The sequence below is a fragment of the Columba livia genome, chromosome 13, assembly GCF_036013475.1.
Source record: "Columba livia isolate bColLiv1 breed racing homer chromosome 13, bColLiv1.pat.W.v2, whole genome shotgun sequence".
In the NCBI taxonomy this organism is placed as follows: domain Eukaryota; kingdom Metazoa; phylum Chordata; class Aves; order Columbiformes; family Columbidae; genus Columba; species Columba livia.
The window spans coordinates 18,555,658-18,575,950 of record NC_088614.1 but is presented as its reverse complement, the minus strand read 5'-3'; the positions used below and the strand labels follow the sequence as shown (position 1 = coordinate 18,575,950).

Genomic DNA, 20,293 nt, shown 5'->3' with positions numbered 1-20,293 from the left:
AAGTGCCAAAAAGCAGACTTGTCAAAAAGAAAGAAGCTGATGGTCAGGCAGAAAACAGGCTTATTTAGTGTTTATGAAGGATAAAGATCTGAAGCTCGGGAGAGCAGAACCAATGAGGCGCTAATTAAGGAAGTTTAGGTTTTATAGTCAGTATATTCTTGCTGAGGAACAGCACATAATCATGATATATGTGCAAAAAGGGTCTCAATGCCAACAATCTGGTATTTCTTAACTTTTTAAGATACATATAATTTTGTTTCACTTTTACTTTGCGTAATTTGGTGAAACACAGACATGAGAAGATTAGGCGCAAAAATGAAATTCAGTTTCTGGGAAATTTTTATTTTCAAGGTAAATAAGACTGAATCAGGACAATAAACCAAAACTTGACAGTGTGTACTTATTGCCAAGCTATAGCATTTCCAGAGTGAAATATCCACTCCAAGATGCCAGTCTACTCGATAAACTGACCAGTGGTCATATTAGAGTAGGACATCCAAGCCGCTCTGGCTGCTCTAGATGGATATGGATAAAGTATGTCAGTTCATGGCTGCTCACCTCTGACTAGCACAACAGATTTTTATTTTGACTATGAACTATTTTATTCTCACTTAATTTCAGTCTGCACATGTCACAACGTCTTCTCATTAGGGATTTCGCACAGTCAGGAAATCTGGAAACCAGATGCCAAGCAAGTTGGCCAGCCTAGAGATGGGGTCTAGAAGCCATGGCTGATGAAAGCACATGGCAAGTGATCCCAAAGACATGACCCCAAGAAGCCCTGGAGGCTTGGCAACCCATCTACATTCATCTGGAGCCAGACGTACATGAAATACTTCTAATCAGACAATCTGGCAAATTCAACAACTGAAAAAGTCCCAAAACACAAGACCTATGACGAGCACAACCATTTGGTAAATAAATATAAGAGAAAGTCCCATTTTTGTGGTGTTCTCCTCCTTCCCTAGGTCGTATCCTCACAAATTCCTGAAAACTCTGTCAAAAGAATATAAATATCACTTCCTTCCTATGGGAAAACACTCAGTTTTGTAAAGGCAGCACTTACTATAACTTACAGTTTGCTACCACGTTACACAATGCACATGCAGCCCTTCACTGTAATGTATGTAGCATGAGTGTTACAGTATTTTAAAGTCATACAACAAGTGGATATTTATTGAGGAACAAATCTGAACCTCTAACAATGCACAGTTGTTGAGGATGATAGGGGAAATAATATATTTCACTTGGGAACTCAGGAGTAAATGCTTCAAATAGAATGTACTTTCTGGATGACGAAGAACACGCAGAGCAAAGCCACACAGAGAACTAACGACACCAGAATAAAATTACAACTGATCCAAAGACCAACATTTTTTAGAACTGCTTGGGGATCTCTGGGGCAATTTGAGGTGGCTTCTTTAATGATGGAACTCTTACAACAATGGGAAAAGCTCTGTGCCATAAACTTGAAAAATGCTTACTTCTCCTTTCCCACATAACACACGAGCATTTTGATTACCACTCTACACTAAAAGGATGTTTCAATTTTAAGTTCTTCAGTAGGCTGCCAGGAATGCTCTGCTCAATGATAAGTCTATTGTACAAGACAAGCGAGGAGAACATTACCTTTCTAAGTGGCCAGGAAAGTATGTTATTTACAGCCAAGTGACAAAACAACAAGAAATGTGGAAAACATCAAAGAGGATCCAAGACCACAAGCATTAACAAATAGTCTGAAAAAACACACTTTTTATTTCCCCTCTCCCTCATCCCTATCAGTCTTTCTATACTTTGAAGTTTGAAAGTGATAGAAAATCTTCTAATGGAAGACTCAAAGCAAAGGTGATGTCTAGTGAAACAATGCTAATTACCAAATGAACAGTTTCAGGAGAATGCAGAGGAGGATGGCTAAAGAGTATCTACAACAAATTTGACATCTGTCAATGGTAAAGGTGTGTATTAACACTGACTGAGGATGCTTTGTGATGTGTCACATCTATTGGTATGTAAATGGACTCTGATGTACGGCTCCAGAAGCAGTTGCACAGGTGTGATCTCATTAGCACAGCTCACAGGACCCGAGCACTACGAGGAATGTGGGCTCTAGAGGAAGGACAGGAGGGGAAGGTACAGAAGATGGCAAAGAACAGCTCAGACACATGCAGCTCTGCTGCAGAAGTGGTGATCAGCTACTTTGGAGTTTACATGTATGGATCAGAGAACAGATAATCATGGGTGACATTGTGGCGCGTGTCTGGTACAGATCACCTGATTCAGAATATAAGGTAGATTAACCCTCAAAGAACTGGAGGCTGCCTCATCATCACAGGCCCCACTTCTCACTCAAAACATTGGTTGAACGTTGGCTGGAACATGGCAGGACACAACAAATCCAGAGATTTCTAGAGAGAGTTAATCAGAATTTTTTGACCCAGATGATCAGAAAGTCAACCAGGAGAGGCCCACTGTTGGACCTACGACCTCGTACATTGCTCCCTCGCTTGGGAGAGTGAAACATTTCAACAGAGGCAGGTTAAACCTACAGACTGCTTCAACAAAGGGACACATACAGTCCATACAACGTGAGGGTGCCAAGAACTTATCAGTGGCAGAGAGAGTCCATCCCATGTCACCTCTGAAACACCACAGCAGCTGGAACAACTGCTCAAGGGTCAGTCCCTGAGCAACTGGCTTGAAGTCTTCAGCACTACAGCATCGGGGATGTAGGTCAGGCGACCTCTAGAGGGGCTCTCTAAACTACATCATTCTATGTTTTTACAATTAAACTGAAGCTATATTGGCAAAATACAGAGTTATTAAAATATCAAGCCCAATTTTGGGAAAAAAAAAATAGAGTGCATGTGCGTGAATGTCTTTCTTTAATCCTTCTTACTAATGTTGTATGTATACTATGATAGATACAAAATATAATGCACTTGAGAGAGAGAGAGAACATGAACAAATGTAATACATCTGTTAATAAAAATATTTTTTCTTGGTACAAAAATGTAACTGAAAACAGCCTGTATTAAAAACTATTTTAATTCCTTTGTTGCAATAAATATCTTGTGCAATGCTTGCTATGGCATTTGTAACAATCTACCCCTGGCAACAGATTGCAGGCCTAATACTCACTGTACAGGGAAAATAATCAAACCGAAACAAACAAAATAACCCAACAAATAAACAAACAGAAACAAACAATGAAACTCACAACACACCTTTTACAAATATTTTGTGAAATACTAGTCTCTTATCGTTCATTATGGTTCTCTCATGCAACAATCTAAGCACTAGCTGAAGGCCTGTAAAATGCATCTAGATTATTCCAATGTTTTCACTGTCAACTCGATCAGGCTCAAAGATCGGGAATGGTAACACAGGATTGATTAATCCCTCAGTACAAATGATCAAAATAAATCCTTATGAATCAGCAATTGTAAGAATGTCTTACCTCACTTTCTTCAGGCTTTGCGGTGGCTAAACTCCCTGACAGACTGAGAAGAGGCAGAAGTTTATCCATCACCTGGGAAAAAAGAAGTAAAAAGTTGTTCAGTGAATATTTACAAATAGTTTACCCATAGCAAACCTGTGTCAGTCCATCAGGAACCTAAGGGTTTTAGAGTTTGTCTTTAGGTTTTGCTTCCACCTGCACGTAGAGCTCTGGCTTGGCGAGCCATCTGACCCACTGTGACTGTGTTCACAAGAACACACACCCTGAACTTGCACAAGGAAGACAACAAACAAGAACTGCTACTCAGGTGACTCTGGCAGGAAGACACTCAACAGACAACTGCCAGTTATTTCATCTTTCATGCACGTTTCCCTCTGAGACACAAACAGTATCTGCTGCAGAACATTAGGAAGCTCAAAATGTCTTCATTCTTTTGTTGCCTATGCTGCCCAAGGAATTTAATTACAGGCAGGTTTTTTTAATGATTAACATTTGTAAGCATCAAGTAGACAAGAGAGATGAGAAATAAATGTAAATGTTGATGTTGGTAACAAGAAAGTAGACATGATGCATAACCTTTATAATAACAAATAAATATTACCTTTAATTGCAATACATCATAGTGGCAAACAATAATCAGTGTTCGTAAAGTGACCAGAACGATAGCTCAGGAGTATTCTGAGAGTTTACTATGGTCTCAGTCAAGCATGGCATGTAAGCATGAGTTCAATTTTAAGAACCTGTACAACCCCAGTGCCTTTAAAAACACAAGCTGATGTTTTCGCTAACCACAGTGACCTTGTTCAGAAACTTCTTCTGATACAGATATGCCTAAGCAAAGCATGCTTCTCAGAGCCACCGTAAGGAACACTACTGAGAAGTATGAAAGGATAGTTTCAGGCACTTGCTTAAAGTATACACTTATGTGCTCTTCAGAACAAAGGCCCATGCTGGTTTTGTTCAGCTCTTGTCCATTTCATATACACACAACAGTAAAAGGGTGTTCCCATAAACCCATCAATTGCTCTTCTACAGCTTTCTGCAATAGTTTTGCATGTGAACTGCAGTGTGTACAGTATTGTTGATGGTAAGTGTTAGCACAGCAGGAACTCTGCAATAAGCCACAGCAACAGTCAGCTATCGCAGCAATTCACCAGAGACAAAGAATTCTAGCCATGAAGTCATCTGTCTACACAAATCTAGGAAAAGCAGGAAAACGACATCTTCACTGAGGCAAATAATGTTCCAAACATATCGAACCATGTAAATCATTCCAGGAGAGCACATGTTCATCTTCATGAACAGACTACGCACTGACAGGGGGATCATTCACAGCACTGGCAGGCATGTTAAAAGTTCTCTTCTATTTGAGCACAGTTTCCAACACTATGCTTGCTTCATATGGATGAGTTTGAGAGAGTAAAATAATCCAGCAACAATAACTGCTGCCACAGAGATTCTTCTTGTGGCATAACTTGCAGGCAACAAGAATAAACTGTATGGGATTTCAGACTGACCCATATCTCCAGAATAAGATCCTTACTTGTGATTCGCTCTACTAGACAGAACTATTTTCCCCCATTTACCATAAATGTAGAGTTTATTTTTAAAGCTTGTCAGTATAACACAACTACACCATCTTATCTACCTTATTTAATGGACACTGCGTGCAAGAACACATTACACCCCACACAAAGCAAAACTTACACATTCACTGATACATCTAAAGAAGAATATCTTAAATTGTTGAGCTGCCTTTGTGGAATCTTACAGCAATTTTATTGTGAAATAGAACAGTTCCTACATAATCCAGAAGGGCACTCTACATTCTAAGATTTGAGCTCTGCTTAATAATTCACATTTGCTATTCAGTTGTTCATAGGAAACTTAAGTTTTGGATACCGAAGAACTCAGTTTTGAATTAAAACAGGATCCCTGGAGAATTTAATAGCATACTTCCCATAGCTTAGAGTTTCTGAACAAGGCAGCTTTTATCAGCAATAACTGAAGTTGCCAAATTCAAGACCAGAACTGATGTGGCTGCACACTGTGAGTGACAGCACAAATCCAGTACACTGTCATTAGTTCGCTAACTGGTGTTACAAAAGGAAAGAAAAAAAGGTGCAGTGTACTACCACCTCTACATACATTCCAAAGAAGTGCTTATGTTGTACCTTATTTCTAGAGTCATCAAAATTAAGGGCTCCACTTGTCCGTCTGTGTCTGTAATTAGTTGTTATATTTTTTTTTTTTGGAACTGAACAAAGATACCCGAAATATATTGAAGTAAAACAATATGCTATTGAAAGATCATTATTCAAAATCTACAATAGTACCATCACTCGAAATTTCGAATTTTCAGTTACTTTGATTTGTGTAAAAAGACTCTGAAGGACTATCTAAAGAATTCTTAAAAAGCAATTGTAGTTCCATCAAGCACACGGTGTTGCTTGCCTTAAGCTATTTGAGAGCCATTCGCGTTTAGTGAACATGTGTTACTTCAAAGAACGGAGGTTTACAAGAGGACTCCCCCTCGGTGCAACTTCACAGCTGCAAAGGTGGAGAAAAATGAGTGACTATCAAAGAGAAGAAAACCAAAACATGTTTTCACACAAAACTCTCCAAAAAGGAGGCTATGAATATACTTTTTGACTTTTGACTTACATTTTCTGTATAATACTTGACTTAAAACTTCAGTCTAGCCTTTCTCTTGCTCATGAAACTCAACACATGCACAGAGAACACACACAAAAGCAAGAAATACACACTTTTTTTTTTCTCTGCTTCAGAAATTTAGCCAGGATCACAAAGCAGTTTATTGCTTTACATGTAGCAGTCTTGCTCAAAACTTTAACCTCTACCAGTCAAAACTAGAAGACATAAAGGACATTATCTCCTACTAGCAACTTTCATCAGTCCAAATTCTTGGTGATACACTACTTTGCTGCATTGGAAGGGAACTTATTTAGTAGCTTCTTTGCCCAGTTCTTCCATCTCTCACTTGCACAGGTATCAAATTATGATTCAGTCACTTAATCACTTTGAATTCTGCCAGTGTGCGTGTTACAAGGACAATCGGAATGAGTTTGTTACTTTTTGGACACACTTTGACTTTTAAAAATAGATTCCTCTCATAGAGCTGGAAAGAAGTGATGAGGCATGGCATCTTCCTTCATCTCTCCAAGCCTCTGCTCCATCAGCCTGTATTTATTACTACGGTTTAGCTTATAGAGGAACAGATGGTTTCCATGTGCTCCAAATCAAATACTCTCAACTGCTTATTTGATCATCTGCACTAGGTTTTTTGATTTAAATAACTGAGCTTTAGCATTCTGTACTTCTTAAATTTGACCTGCTTCTTGCAGCTCTTTTGACTTGTGGCAACTGCTGTTGGCTGATGGCCAGCAGCCTTCTCCTCAGACTGCAACTATAGCTAATTCAGCAGTTAATTCAAATCAGACACTCTGCATTCCTCGGGTTAACACAGTCTAAATTCTGTTCTTCAAGTAATCCCTGTAGATTCATGTAAGCACAATTAATAATTCAACCATTAACCAAAAATGAAAGACTTGTTTAATCTCATTTAGCACTGTACAGTCTTATGGCACATAAATGAATGGCTTTAACCTACTGTTTATATAATTATTTGAAGAGCAAAGTCATTTAAAATACAAACATGTAATCTACACAGAGACAAATAACATTTAAAATCTACCTTCTATTTCTCTTGTCCATTTGTTAGAGCCAAGGCTTGTTGAAAAATCATTCTATTATGCTCTGCCTCTCAAGTTATTTAATGGAAGAAAAAAATATGCTCATTCCTGAGTTCTTTAACTACTATTCATTGCAAAGAAGCAGCACATAGTTTTATTTTGGCTTTAGGTTGCTACTATCACTGAAGCTGGATGTTAAAACAAGAAAATATAAATTCTCTTGCCTAGTAAGCGCGAGGACATAAGCATGTCATTATTGTCTGATCGCTGAATGACACAAATGTATGGGTTTAATTCCCTGAAACACAATTTAGCATATGCTCCCTTTTGGGAGAGTTTTTCTAACAATGAAAGAGCTGAACATCAGCGCAGTCCTTAGCATAAAGCCAGGTTAACTTCAGCATTAGAGTCCATCGGAAAAAAATAAAATAAAAAGAAGTAAGAAAAAAATAGAGAGTGGGAAAGAGCACATGAGAGAAAAAGCGCAAGCACTCCAAAGAAAACCTATTAACATAGATCTGAGTTGCTTATAAATATGTATTGAAGGGTCTTCTTCAAATGAAAACATGTATAACTGCACCAATGCATACTTGCTGACAGTGGAATCTTCTAAGTCATTTGGAATATTAAATGAAAAGACTAAGTTGGAGTTCTTTATTTAGTTTTCTAATTTGGTCTGTAAAGCTGAGGCCTTAAGAAATTTGTGTTATGTTAGATCGCCCACTGGCTATATAATATTCTAACCACTAAAACCTCTGATAGGTAAGTCAGTTCAATTGATTTCTTAGAGCACAATGAACATGACTAGGTCGTTTTTCTTTTGTGTGTGTGTGTCTGTGCGTGCAGTGAAACAGAAAAACCCCAGGTAAGGACAGAAAGGACCACTGAGTTAGTTCACTGCTCCCATCCTCCCAGAGTTACAATAGTCAAGAATCTGCCCATCTATGCCACTAAAATACCTTCAGAGCCAAGCAAGGAAAGTGAAAAGAGTTTAAAAGTGCTTCCAAATGTAAAATGCTGCCTGCCTGACACACTGGAAAATGGGGAGGAGAGAGAAATAAATACAGTGAGAAGCAACAGGTCCAGACAAAAGAAGGATGTGCTCTAACCCCACACTGTTCTGGCTTCCAGGTGGTCAAAGAGCAGAAGGTTACAGTACATAAAATAAGACTTTCTGTCAGGGAAAGAGGAATAATAGTAAAAGGGGCAGTACTACCAGTGCTGCCAAAAGCAACAGCGCAATTGAGGAGGAGGAGGATTCCATATGCTAGAATGATGTAGAGGCAGATTTTCAAAGATACTTCAGTACTCAACACATGTTAGTGAGCGTTTAGCTGCAAGACATGTTAACAGTTGATTATTCTCATTCATTAAAGAGCTAAAAGGTACTTAAGTCTTTAAATTCTTCAAGGATCTAATAGGGTATATTTGGTCACACAAATTTTTTCAGCTCTTTTCCATCTAATATCTCCAGGTTTTGGCTATATTCATCCAGTCCTGACCAGGCCTTCTACTAACTTCAAAACTATGCACATGCTCAAACTGCTCTGCAAAACCAAAGCCCATATGGAGAAAATAAACACCTTGATCATTACCAGAAGGAATTTGTGTATTCAGTGTTACTTAATTTCATAAGTACTTAATCATAATTAAAGTCACTGGATGGCGTTTTTAAAAGTAGTTAGTTGTTACGATGATTGGCAGTTTTCCTTGCTGTTGATAACACCTAATGATACATTGCAGGATGGAAAGCTACATTAAGAAATCCAAAAATACCTTCTCTGTACTCACCACATTAGATAACTCTAAGCTTTTCTTTCCACAAACATTTTCTTGGTTCTTACCACTTAAGAAAGGCTGATGGATGTCAAAAGCTCTCTAAGGATGCATTTCAGATCATTTATTCAAAGGTTTCTTCAAAAGATGTTCAGGTGTTGGTTGTTGGGTTTTTTTCCCCAACTCTATAACCCCAACAAACACCATCGGCAAATTTCAAGATGCCAGCCAAATCTGAACCCTTTTGCCAGCGGGGCCCTATCCCTTTCTGCTATGGTCCCATCTGTGCTCCCTGGGAACAGACTCCTGAGGAGACCCAAGTCTAGTCTCCCAGCCAGGGACTGGGGTTTCTTATCTTCAGCAAGAAGGTGATGCTACAAGTGTGGGGTTCCCCACAGCTTCCCCTTCCACCCCCCATGCTTAACATCCAAGGACTGTATGTATAGCAAATAATGCTACATCATTAATGCTTCAAAATAAGATTTGAAGCACCTAATATAGAATTACTTTCCCACTGAAGTGAGGTTTACCATAAACTATATCGTTTATATATTGTCATCTTGATACCTACACAAGTAATGGAGGCTTGCCTTTCTTGGACATTGGAATGGAAGCAACAACCACCTTTGGATTAAGGGCTAAAAGCATACCAGCGACATCAATGGTTGTCCTTTCAGTCCCTTCTGAAGAGGCAGACTTCATGCCTACCTTTACTTGTGAGAATTTAAGACATAAAAGCACTAATCTGGACTCTACACATATGTATTCCATTAGCTGCTACTACAGAGTGCCTCAAGTGCAATTTCTGTCTCAAACAGAAAATATTGGTGACAAATGCAGTATGTGAGGCTATGCAAGATGAAGGAATGTCACAGAATGAAGAAACAGTAGTTAACTCGATAGTGTTAGGTTAACAGTTGGACTTGATAATCTTAAGAGTCTTTTCCAACCTAAATGATTTTATGATGCTGTGATTATACAGAACTGCTACTACCTATATGCTTCCCCCTCAGCACCTTATATTGCCTACTGTTAAAGCCAGTGTGTGGGAATAGCGCAAGAATGACGAGGAGGTTAATTGTAAATACTCTCAAGCAACTGCAACTGCGGTATAGAAAAACACAATAAATCACAAGTAGAACCTCTGTGTTAGATAACAGGCCTGTCTAAAGAGCCGTAAAGGCACCTTATCATACATCCTTGAGATTCCTGCAGGCAGAGATCAAAGCAGTGTGGTAAACTGTGCCTGCCTGAATCCCCGTATCCAGGTTCAAACGAGCAGGCTCGTTGATCTTCAACCAGGGCTGAATTCTGCAGTGCCTGCATCTCTGCTCGTGTCACCTCTGCCCAGGAGTTTCAGTGCTGCTCCAGAGATCCCCAGGCAGTGAGGTAACAACAATAAATTTGGTCTCTGCCTTCCATTTGTGGCCTCTGGTTGTTCTTGCAACCTGTCTGCATTGGCTCATACAGCCAGGATTATCAGGATAGACTGATGTTTGCCCTCACCGTGTAAGAAAAGCATTTCTTATCCTTAAGTTTAGACAATAAATAAAAGTGACTCTTAACAAGGTACGTTGAAACCATTGCTAAAACCCAGGCAGAGTGCTAAGACATGTCTCCTTCAGTGGATGGAACTGCATCCTGCCTCTCTGCTCCCACAGCCCAAGCCCTGTCTGGTGCCTTAACAACACTAAGAGTTTTCTGCTGTAGCCAGACTTAGCTCTAGTAGCCATCACAGAGGGCAGAACTAGAACCCATCCTTGTAGCTCTCAAGACTAGACACACATCTACAAAACCCATGGTGTTAGAGTGTACTAATGCCTTTGTTAACACAACACAAGCTGAGTCTGAGTAGAATAGAGCTGAGAAGCCTAAACAGGATCTCAGGCATCCAAACCTAGGCAAGGCTGTAGTCAGAAAATGCCCCACAGCTTAATCAATGCCATCCTCTGTAACGTGCCAAAAAACACATGTACAAAATAGCAGTGTAATTGATGCCACTGAGCTTAACTCATGCTATGTTGTATTAAAAAAACCCCATCTGATCTAAAATATGACATCATTTTCCTACTGCAATTTTTTCAACGATGCTGAAAAAAAAGAGACGCACCTTGTTCTTAAAATAAACAAAGCATTTGGCTTTTTCTGTAACCTCTGACAGCAGAGAGTAAAATGATTCATTAAATGACTACTTTATGGTTATTTATGAGATGCTAACTAGGTAGATGATGTGCTAATTATTAAGAAAGCACACATTTGGAACATCTCCAGGTGTCTTTCCAAATCTTTTTCCCCAGGTGCAGTTGTTTTTCAATTTCTTTCTGTTTGAATGAACATTAAAGCATACACAATTTCTTCACTTAGTTTTATTGTTTCATAGACTTCAACATCAGTGTAAATTTGGAGCACCTGATCACCCCCCATTCTATTTCATCTGGACACTTCTATTATCAAATCCACAGTTAAAGAAACAAACAAACGTATTTTTGAAATTAAAACATCCGAGATACAAGACTAAAAGGCTGCTAATCTATGAAGCCTCTGCGAGGGCAGCAAAGCACATACTTTAAAGGGTTCCAGGAGCAAAAGGTGAAAAAATCTCCCCAAATTCATCCCAGTCTAACTTAGGAAAACATTACGTTCCTAATGCCAGTCATACGAGCTGGGATAATACCTGTCAGAACACTGACCTGCTCCATGCTATGTGCCGTTTCCCGGCTGGTGGAACTGTCGTGCTCTAAAGGAATCCAACCAGCAAACCAGGGTGTGGGGATCCTTGGGGCAGGACCAGGCTGAGCTTTGCTGAGCCAGGGAGGCACAGCCCGCGCGCTACAGCGAGCAAACCCGGCCCAAAGGAGTGAATCTTATGGCAGTGAAATGGCTTGGCAACTATTACTACGCTGGAATGCAGAATTTGAGGAGATCAATACACACACACCCCCCACTTCATGGACTGTTCAATCATCTGCTAGTACGACTGTATCAAGGGTAAATGAAAGTATATTTTCAAAGGATTCACTTATGTGGACATTACTGTCACCCATTATGTTGATGTAGACACGCCTGAAAAGATGTGTAAGTAGCAGTAGAATTCAGAATTAATCAAGTTTGACACATATTCAAGTGCAAAATACATGCATCCCTACCACAGAACTGGGAAAATAAATCGAAGAGAAAGTACCATCAGACAGTGGTATTATTTAACCCAGTATACAACCTTTGCTATCTCACCCCTAGCATTTTATTAAGATTATCTTCTCATTAAATCAGATGTTTACACACAGCACAATCATATCTTTCTGCTTCAAACAAACACGAACTAAAATCTGAGGTTCAGGTTACAGCAAACTGAAGGATGGAAAAGGAAGATATTTTTCTGACAGCAAACATGAAATTAAGACAACAGTAAATAACAGCAGGTAGCACGTGTGCCAAGCCACAGTAGTATAGATAAGCCCCACAATATTCTGTGCATACCAAATAATTACTTCAAGTTGAACATCAACATTTCCTAATATAAAACATGTTTTTAAGTTTCAGACAGTAAATAAAAAGTTCATTCACTCTGCAGGAACAGAAAAAAAAAAAAATTAAAGGTTTTACTTATTACCGTGCTAAGTCGTAATCCTGATCTTGCCACAGAATAGGCTTTTACATTTGTTTTTTGCTTCTTAAGGTGCTTGCGTAATTCTGGGAAGAGCAGAGCAGAGTCTTGAATCTGGGCAGGAACAACCCCAGGTTCCAGTATAAGTTGGGGAATGACCTATTAGAGAGCAGCGTAGGGGAAAGGGACCTGGGGGTCCTGGGGACAGCAGGGTGACCATGAGCCAGCACTGGGCCCTTGTGGCCAGGAAGCCAATGGTACCTGGGGTGGGTTAGAAGGGGGTGGTCAGTAGGTCAGAGAGGTTCTCCTGCCCCTCTACTCTGCCACATCTGGAGATGTGAGACCACACCTGGAATATTGTGTCCAGTTGTGGCCCCTCAGTTCCAGCAGGACAGGGAACTGCTGGAGAGAGTCCAGCGCAGGGCAACAAAGATGCTGAAGGGAGTGGAGCATCTCCCGTGTGAGGAAAGGCTGAGGGAGCTGGGGCTCTGGAGCTGGACAAGAGGAGACTGAGGGGTGACCTCAGTAATGTTTACAAATATCTATAGGGTGAGTGTCAGGAGGATGGAGCCAGGCTCTTCTCGGTGACAACCAGTGACAGGACAAGGGGTAATGGGTTCAAACTGGAACACAAGAGGTTCCACTTAAATTTGAGAAGAAACTTGTTCCTAGTGAGGGTGGCAGAGCCTGGCCCAGGCTGCCCAGGGGGGTTGTGGAGTCTCCTTCTGTGCAGACATTCCAACCCGCCTGGACACCTTCCTGTGTAACCTCATCTGGGTGTTCCTGCTCCATGGGGGATTGCACTGGATGAGCTTCCCAGGGCCCTTCCAACCCCTGACATTCTGGGATTCTGTGTAAAGCAGTGAAGTCACGACGATGTAGGCATTTTGCTAGTGAAAGTAACAAAGAATCTTAACAAACGATGCACAGTTTTATAAAAACCTATGCATTTTATAGCCAAAGCAGTTTTAAATATTCCAAATAAGAAACTGATTTGGGTTTGTTGGTTTGGGGTTTTGATTCTTTGTGGGTTTGCTTTGTTTGTGTTTGTGGTTTTGTTTGGTTTGGGTTGGTTCATTCGCAGGATTCTGGTGTGTTGTTTGGGGTTTTTTTGTTTGTTTGTTTTTCTTTCAAAAATTATTTGCTTTGTTGTTTCAGGGGGTTTTTTTAGGACTTTTGGAAAAATAACAGATTTCATATGAAACAAAAATTTCTAAGGACCATTAAGTGTTTGCTGAACCATAAATGACTACAAATAAATCCAAATAGAATTGATCTTAGGCCACCAAGGATTTAAACACTTGATTAATACAAACTATAGGTAAGTTTTTAATGAGGATAGCACATCACTCCCATGTGAGATCATTCTGGATGGAGGCTGTAGTGAATTCCTAAACAAAGTAACAAGATGAGAAAAAAAGAGCTTCACAACTGTAAAGAAACTGTCTGAATTTCACAAAATAAGTGCCTAATTGAGTCAGTTAAGCTAATGCAAGTGGTCTAAACCAGTTAACATCTAGAAACAAAGTATTCAAAAGAGGCCAAGCTGGGCAGCAATATCCATTTCCAATCAACCGGAAGCCAGATATTGTATCATTTCAGTGCAATACAGCAGAAAAGCCTTATAGGTAACATTAAACCTTATTACAATTTTCCTCATTCTACCGGTAATTTTCATTAATATGAAAAATAAAAAGGCACATTACTGTGACAGTGACATGATGTGAGCAATTTTATTGAAGTAGAAAGCTAAGAATGATAATATGCAATAATTATTTTATTGATGCACAGGAAATGAATTATTCATAGTTACAAAATATCTGTGGATAATTCTAATTACTTGCTTTTAAAGTATATGAGAACCACAGAAAATACTTGAGCGGTTTTGATTGAACACCTGCTATCCTGTGCAAGATAACAAGCACCAAACTCCAAACTTTCCTGACACTGATGTCAATGGCACAAGGTCTCCCAACTGTGTATTACTGAACGGTCATGAAGAATTTTGTTCTCGTCTGTGTTTCAGTGACTGTGATGCCTTTTGATATGAACAGGAACACAATAATAGCTTCAATCCGTGTTTCATATTTTTAGTTCCTGGCTTTTTTTGTAATTTTTTTTAGCTAATGCAAGTTTATTAATGAAATCTGTATCTATGAAGCATGTCCTCTATGATAAACTTGCTGTCTAAATTCCCCAATCTGCATAATTCTTAATTTATACTATGATTCTAGATATTAAATTAACTTGCAAATTGATGCACCTGGTTTTCTGTAGTGCAGGTGTTGGTATGGGCTACACAAACTTCAAAGCTTTGAATTCCTGAAGTCCAAATTAGGTCACTTTACCCTGGGAATTACCTTTCATATAACAAAAATACAGAATTTCCACTATCAGTTGCTCAGGAAGAAGCTGAGGAGTGTAACAGGGAAGAGAGATTCTGGAGAACCAGGTTCAGGACAAATAAGATTTAACTTAGTCACTACTTCTTCAAAGCAGTGGAAGTATTTCTGTAACAAAGACCCCTCTGACCTGTTCTGCAGCACAAAATACAGACTGTGCAACATATTTCTGAAAACTGCCCACGAATGCTTTATTGGTTACCTGGACATTGACTGATCTGACTTGAGAAACTCGGTAATTACCTGTTGCCTTGGAGTTTACCAAGTTAATTACAGAAGCATGAAATACACCTCTGCATGATACCTTTTCTATACATTGTACTGATCTATAACACATATTCCAGAAGATACCACATAATCTTTCCCTTTGCCATCCCCCTGTGAAACCGTTCATTCCCTGCGCATTCTATACCTCTCACTACAGGACTCCACACTAAATAAAATATCTATGAACGAGTTCATTAAAGACAAAATATGCTGCACATGTGTAAGTTAAGCCACGCAATACTGTTCATACAGTGTGTTCAGTCTCTTCTAACCCAAATAACTTTTGTTTCACAAGCAATCACTCCATTGTTAGCTTTATTTTGTCTGAATAAATGTTGACTTTGCTTGTGAAACTACTTCTAAATGTGTTTGCTAGGGCAGATGTAATAGCTCAAAACAAAGGAAATGTCAAGAGAAACTAAAGTGTTTGAACTGAAGGTCAGCTAATATTTCCTGTGTACATTTGTTAGGCTCAATAATTATTCTTTTTCATTTACTCAAATGTTTAATCAAGCAGATGTAACAGAATTATGAAACGAGTAAATTCAACACAATAATTTTGCCGCAGACTTAATAAAATCAGAATGGCATTTTTTGCTGGTTCAAATTATTCCAAGTCAATCTGGTGTTTGCAAATGCCAATGATGTTCTTAAAATAATTCTGTAGGTCTTTGCTCCTTAGTAGTAGCTCAAGTACCCGTTCAGCTCTCATGATGCACAGCACACAAACGCAGCTTAGGAGGTTGACAAATGGTTCCACTTTCATACCCAATTCTGTTTTCCACCACATAAAGGTGTATGTTAGCGTGAGGTGTGAGCGAAGGGATTTTTGTCCGGTAATTATTTATCTATAAGAAGCAGAGTAAGAACATTGTATGTCCTTAAGACTACCAAACAGCCATCTGGATATGATTTTATCACTGCCTATCACACTGCTGGCTTCCAGTTGGTGTCCCATACTTAAAAGATTACTCATTTTAATATTAACCTATGAATGTGCCATCTTCTACCATTTTCTGCAAATATTATTTTTAAAGAATATATTAAGACAACACTGCAGAAAAGTTCCTTTGTATTTTATTAAAAGTTAAGAGAGATTCCCAGTTTCATCCAATGCAGACAGTTAGATACTCCGCTTCTCTGTAACAGCATCAGTAGTCAAAAGGACGCACAGCTCCTCGTGGAATTTAGAAAACATCAAACATATTTGTGCTGAGAGAAGGCCAAACAGTAGGAAAAAGGTGACATGACAAAATGTTAACAAACCCTCCTTACACTAAAACATTATGGAGCATTAAAATGTGTAAGTGTATAGAGCCTGCTGCAAGCTGAGGAATTCATGGCTGGTTCAGCATGCCAGTGTTGGGAGGTTATGAAAATCAGCATCAATGCGTTTATGGCTGCTAACTGACACCACATCTGGAGAAGAGCGCTGATGGTTCTGATGAACTGAAAGGTGAAGAGGAAGCACAGCTTCCCACACCGGAGCCCAACGTTACTCACAGTTCACTCAGCTGCCTCAGAGAACACTCTGGAATACGAGAGGATTCACTACCTCACACGGGTGAAATTCCGAGCAAAGACAGGAAACACCAAACTTACACATACATAGAACAAAGGTTTTTAAGATAGAGATACACTGCATTGCTAAAGGAATTACAACTTTCTTTTGATCAGAAGCTAAAATGTATACACAAAGTGTGAGAGAGGGAACTGTTGACTGTAACTACTGCCATTTTTCATAGTCCAGAGTTTGAGATGAGCTTTGTCATACCACGACACAAATATTGCTTCATGGTTATCTAATGGATGTTTTCTTTTGGCTTACCCTGGACAGAACTTTCCATATTCTTGAAGTGGAAAGTGAATTCTCCTGCAAAAATGCAGTTATTGCAATTAAAAACAAACAAAAAACACCCCTCACCCACCCCAAATTAAAAAAACCCTAAATGCATTCTGGACATTAAGACAACATGAAAAAATTGATCATCAGATCAGAAAATAAATATACACATCTAACACATTGTTGACCAACTTCACTCTTGCCCTGTTTTTTTTCCTGAGTATTATATATGGCAGTCATTCTCTGCATGAAGTCCATGCAAACTCCATACGTATGTCTCAGCAGCCTGGTGTGCTGGCACATGCAACACAGTTTTTAAATTGCGGGTAACTCTAAGTTGCCAAGTCATCTTTGTACAAACAATATGTAAAACTACTTTTATACACGATAGGTTCAATTCAGAGGGCATTAATAAAGAATCACAGTAGGACTTTTAAAAAAAGCCTTTTTTAGGCTAGAGAAAATGAGCTGCACGTTGTTTTCTGAAGGCTCGTGTCTGTGTAAAAGGTGGCAAAGAGAGAAGCTGAGAAAGGCGACAGCAAGGAAGCATCTAATATAGTCTGAACAACCACTGAGAAGGAGCAAAGGCTATAGAGACCTTTCAAGTTAGTTAATGAAAACAGAATTTGAACTACAGGCGAGAACTGCTGCATTCAGGAACAAGAACTTCATGTACGTCCTAGAAACAAACAGTAGTGCAACAAAAGGAGAAATCCCTGTTCCTCACAGGAGCAATAAAATGCAGAACCCTGAATTTGGCATTCTACTCCAGTGATCAAATGTGCCAAAGCACTTGGCAACTAACTAGACCAAATAAAATCCAGAGCCATAGCATCTTTTGTGATTAGACACCTCAATAATTACCTTAACTATTCATATTAACATCTCCTGCTAAGAAAGGTTTCTCATCACCTACCACTGACAAACTGTGAGCCAAGAGCTTCTCTAGAATGTTTCTGATTAATTGACCGACATCAGATAGGCCTTTCTAGGTCTGATTAATGCTCCTTTCAGAATGTCTCACCTCCAGGTAAATAAAACTGGTCAGTGAATCAACACAGCAGCTAGACCGGAAAAACCTGTCGACAAAAGAACTGGCTACATTTTTGATAAACATTAGATTCAGAAAAGATTTTCAAATTCACAGATTTATATAGAGCAACAGGGAAAACTCCTATATTTTTAAATGTGTTTTTCTGGTTACGTTAAAGCACGTGAATTACATCCACACATGCTCTTCTTTTATCTATACTCTCTAAAGTACAAACTGAAATGAAAATCTTCCATAAAAAATGCAATCCTGAACAAGCTCCAGCCTTTATTTATGTTATATATATTTAACATACATATGTATATGTATTATACATATACACATTATAATATCTGAAAGGGGAAGAGAAGTGTATTTTTCAAGACAGGAACTGTATTTCATTCTGAAGAATGCATGGTTACCTTAATTTTGAGAATTAACTTAGGAAAATCCAATTTACATAAGCAGATTTAGAATCCTTTATGCAATTGCCTCCCCTGAAGGTGTTTTGGATGCCTTTCTCTTCTGGTGGAAGCTTTACCAATTACTGTTTTCTGAAAATATTTGAAAGAGGTAATATTATCAAATGTATAAAATGTAAAAACGTATTATTTTAAATGAAATGAAATTTATTTACACAAAAAGAAGAGATAGTCTAAACCCCATCTTCAAGATCTGCATCAGGGCAATTTCCGAAGGAATAAGTAATCCGTGGCTGTGGTTGCTTCTTTTCAAATAATGGGTTCCTTTGAAATCAGAAATAAACAATATGACTCTAAATACCTGTATAATACATGCCTGAGGCTAAGCTTCCAGTTTCAGATATATCTATAAATATATATATATATTTTTTTTTAATATGAAATAATTCCAAACACTACCCCTCTGATACAGGGACTAGAGAAAACAAACATGTTAAATCAGTAAAGAGCAAGAATGCATTTGAATAAGTGCTGTAACCGGTACATATTGTCACCAGCTCTCCAGTGCCAGTGCGCCACTCTCCGCATCGCCCCCGGCCCGTCTGGGTCCCACACTGCACACCCAGAACCAGCGCAGGTACGGCTGGCCCAGCAGCCACCGAAAACCCGCAGGCAGGACCAAGGCCACCCACTGCACACCAACACTCCAGCAACACGCGAGGGTCACCGGCGCAGCTGACTGGCCAAAACAAGTTTGAAGTCATGCACTGGTAGATCATAATGGTGAAGAGCTGTAGTAGGGAGGAAATCCCTAATTCATGGCATTGTCACCCAAATCACTGGGGTCAGAGGTAAATGAGACTTTCCAAAGTTACTGCAGTTCAGTTGCTATCAATTTCCAACCAGTTTCCAGACAAATATTAGTAATTCCGATTAATTTCATGCTCACATCCCTACTCTTGCTTTCCGAAATCCCCTCTATTTTTGGTACGGGTTCCTACATTAAGGTAGTAATAAGTTCTCTTCCCCTTTCCGAAGCCTGGTTATCAAATAAAAAGGCCCGGTATTTTTCAGATTCTATATATTAATATTTGTATTCTAAACTAACCCAAAGCACCAATATATGTGTTCCTGTTTGACATATAAAACTAGGGTCATTTTGAAATAAGAATTTATAGCCTTTGCAAGCAATACCACTGGAAAATGTCATATCCTAATCATGATAGATTATTTTGTTTAAAAGATGATACTGAGAATTATTACTTGTCGGGTAGTTCTATATCTTGCAATACCTCATTTCTTTCAGCACCAATTATAACAGAAATTGAAAAGCGTGGAGCATTTCTTTATTCTCTGCATACAGCTCATGAATCTATATTTATCAAGATTATATTTTGTATTCAGATAGTTGGAATAGTTTTATAGTATTTGTGACACCATTACAATATCAATATTCCCATTAAGAAAACAAAGAAATGGACAGTCATATGCATATACCTTTGTCATGTATTGTTCCTAGATAACAGCTTTTCATTATAGAAAATCATTAATATCACTCTTAAAAATCAGCAGGCAGCTTATCAATCTTCTCACTGAAATTCACTCACTTTTAGTAATTCCCAACTAAATCTCAATTAAACCAAATTTCTTCCCATTAATTTAATTACTTCTGATCTCTATCAATAGCCTTTGTTAATTTCAATTACTTTCAATAAACCTTCAATTAAATCCTTTTACCCCTAATTCATTTCCATAAATTTGTTTCCTTTGAACTCATTC

The 20,293-nt window shown here is 38.8% G+C and overlaps 1 long non-coding RNA gene across 2 annotated transcripts in view; it reads right to left on the bottom strand.

The window, feature by feature from the left end:
* LOC110362295 (uncharacterized) overlaps positions 1 to 20,293 on the bottom strand; it is a 263,471-nt gene that overhangs the window by 165,372 nt on the left and 77,806 nt on the right. For both annotated transcript variants that reach the window (XR_010465985.1, XR_010465987.1), the window contains exon 2: positions 3,458 to 3,529. This is a non-coding gene — a long non-coding RNA (uncharacterized LOC110362295). The remainder of the gene's footprint in view (positions 1 to 3,457; positions 3,530 to 20,293) is intronic.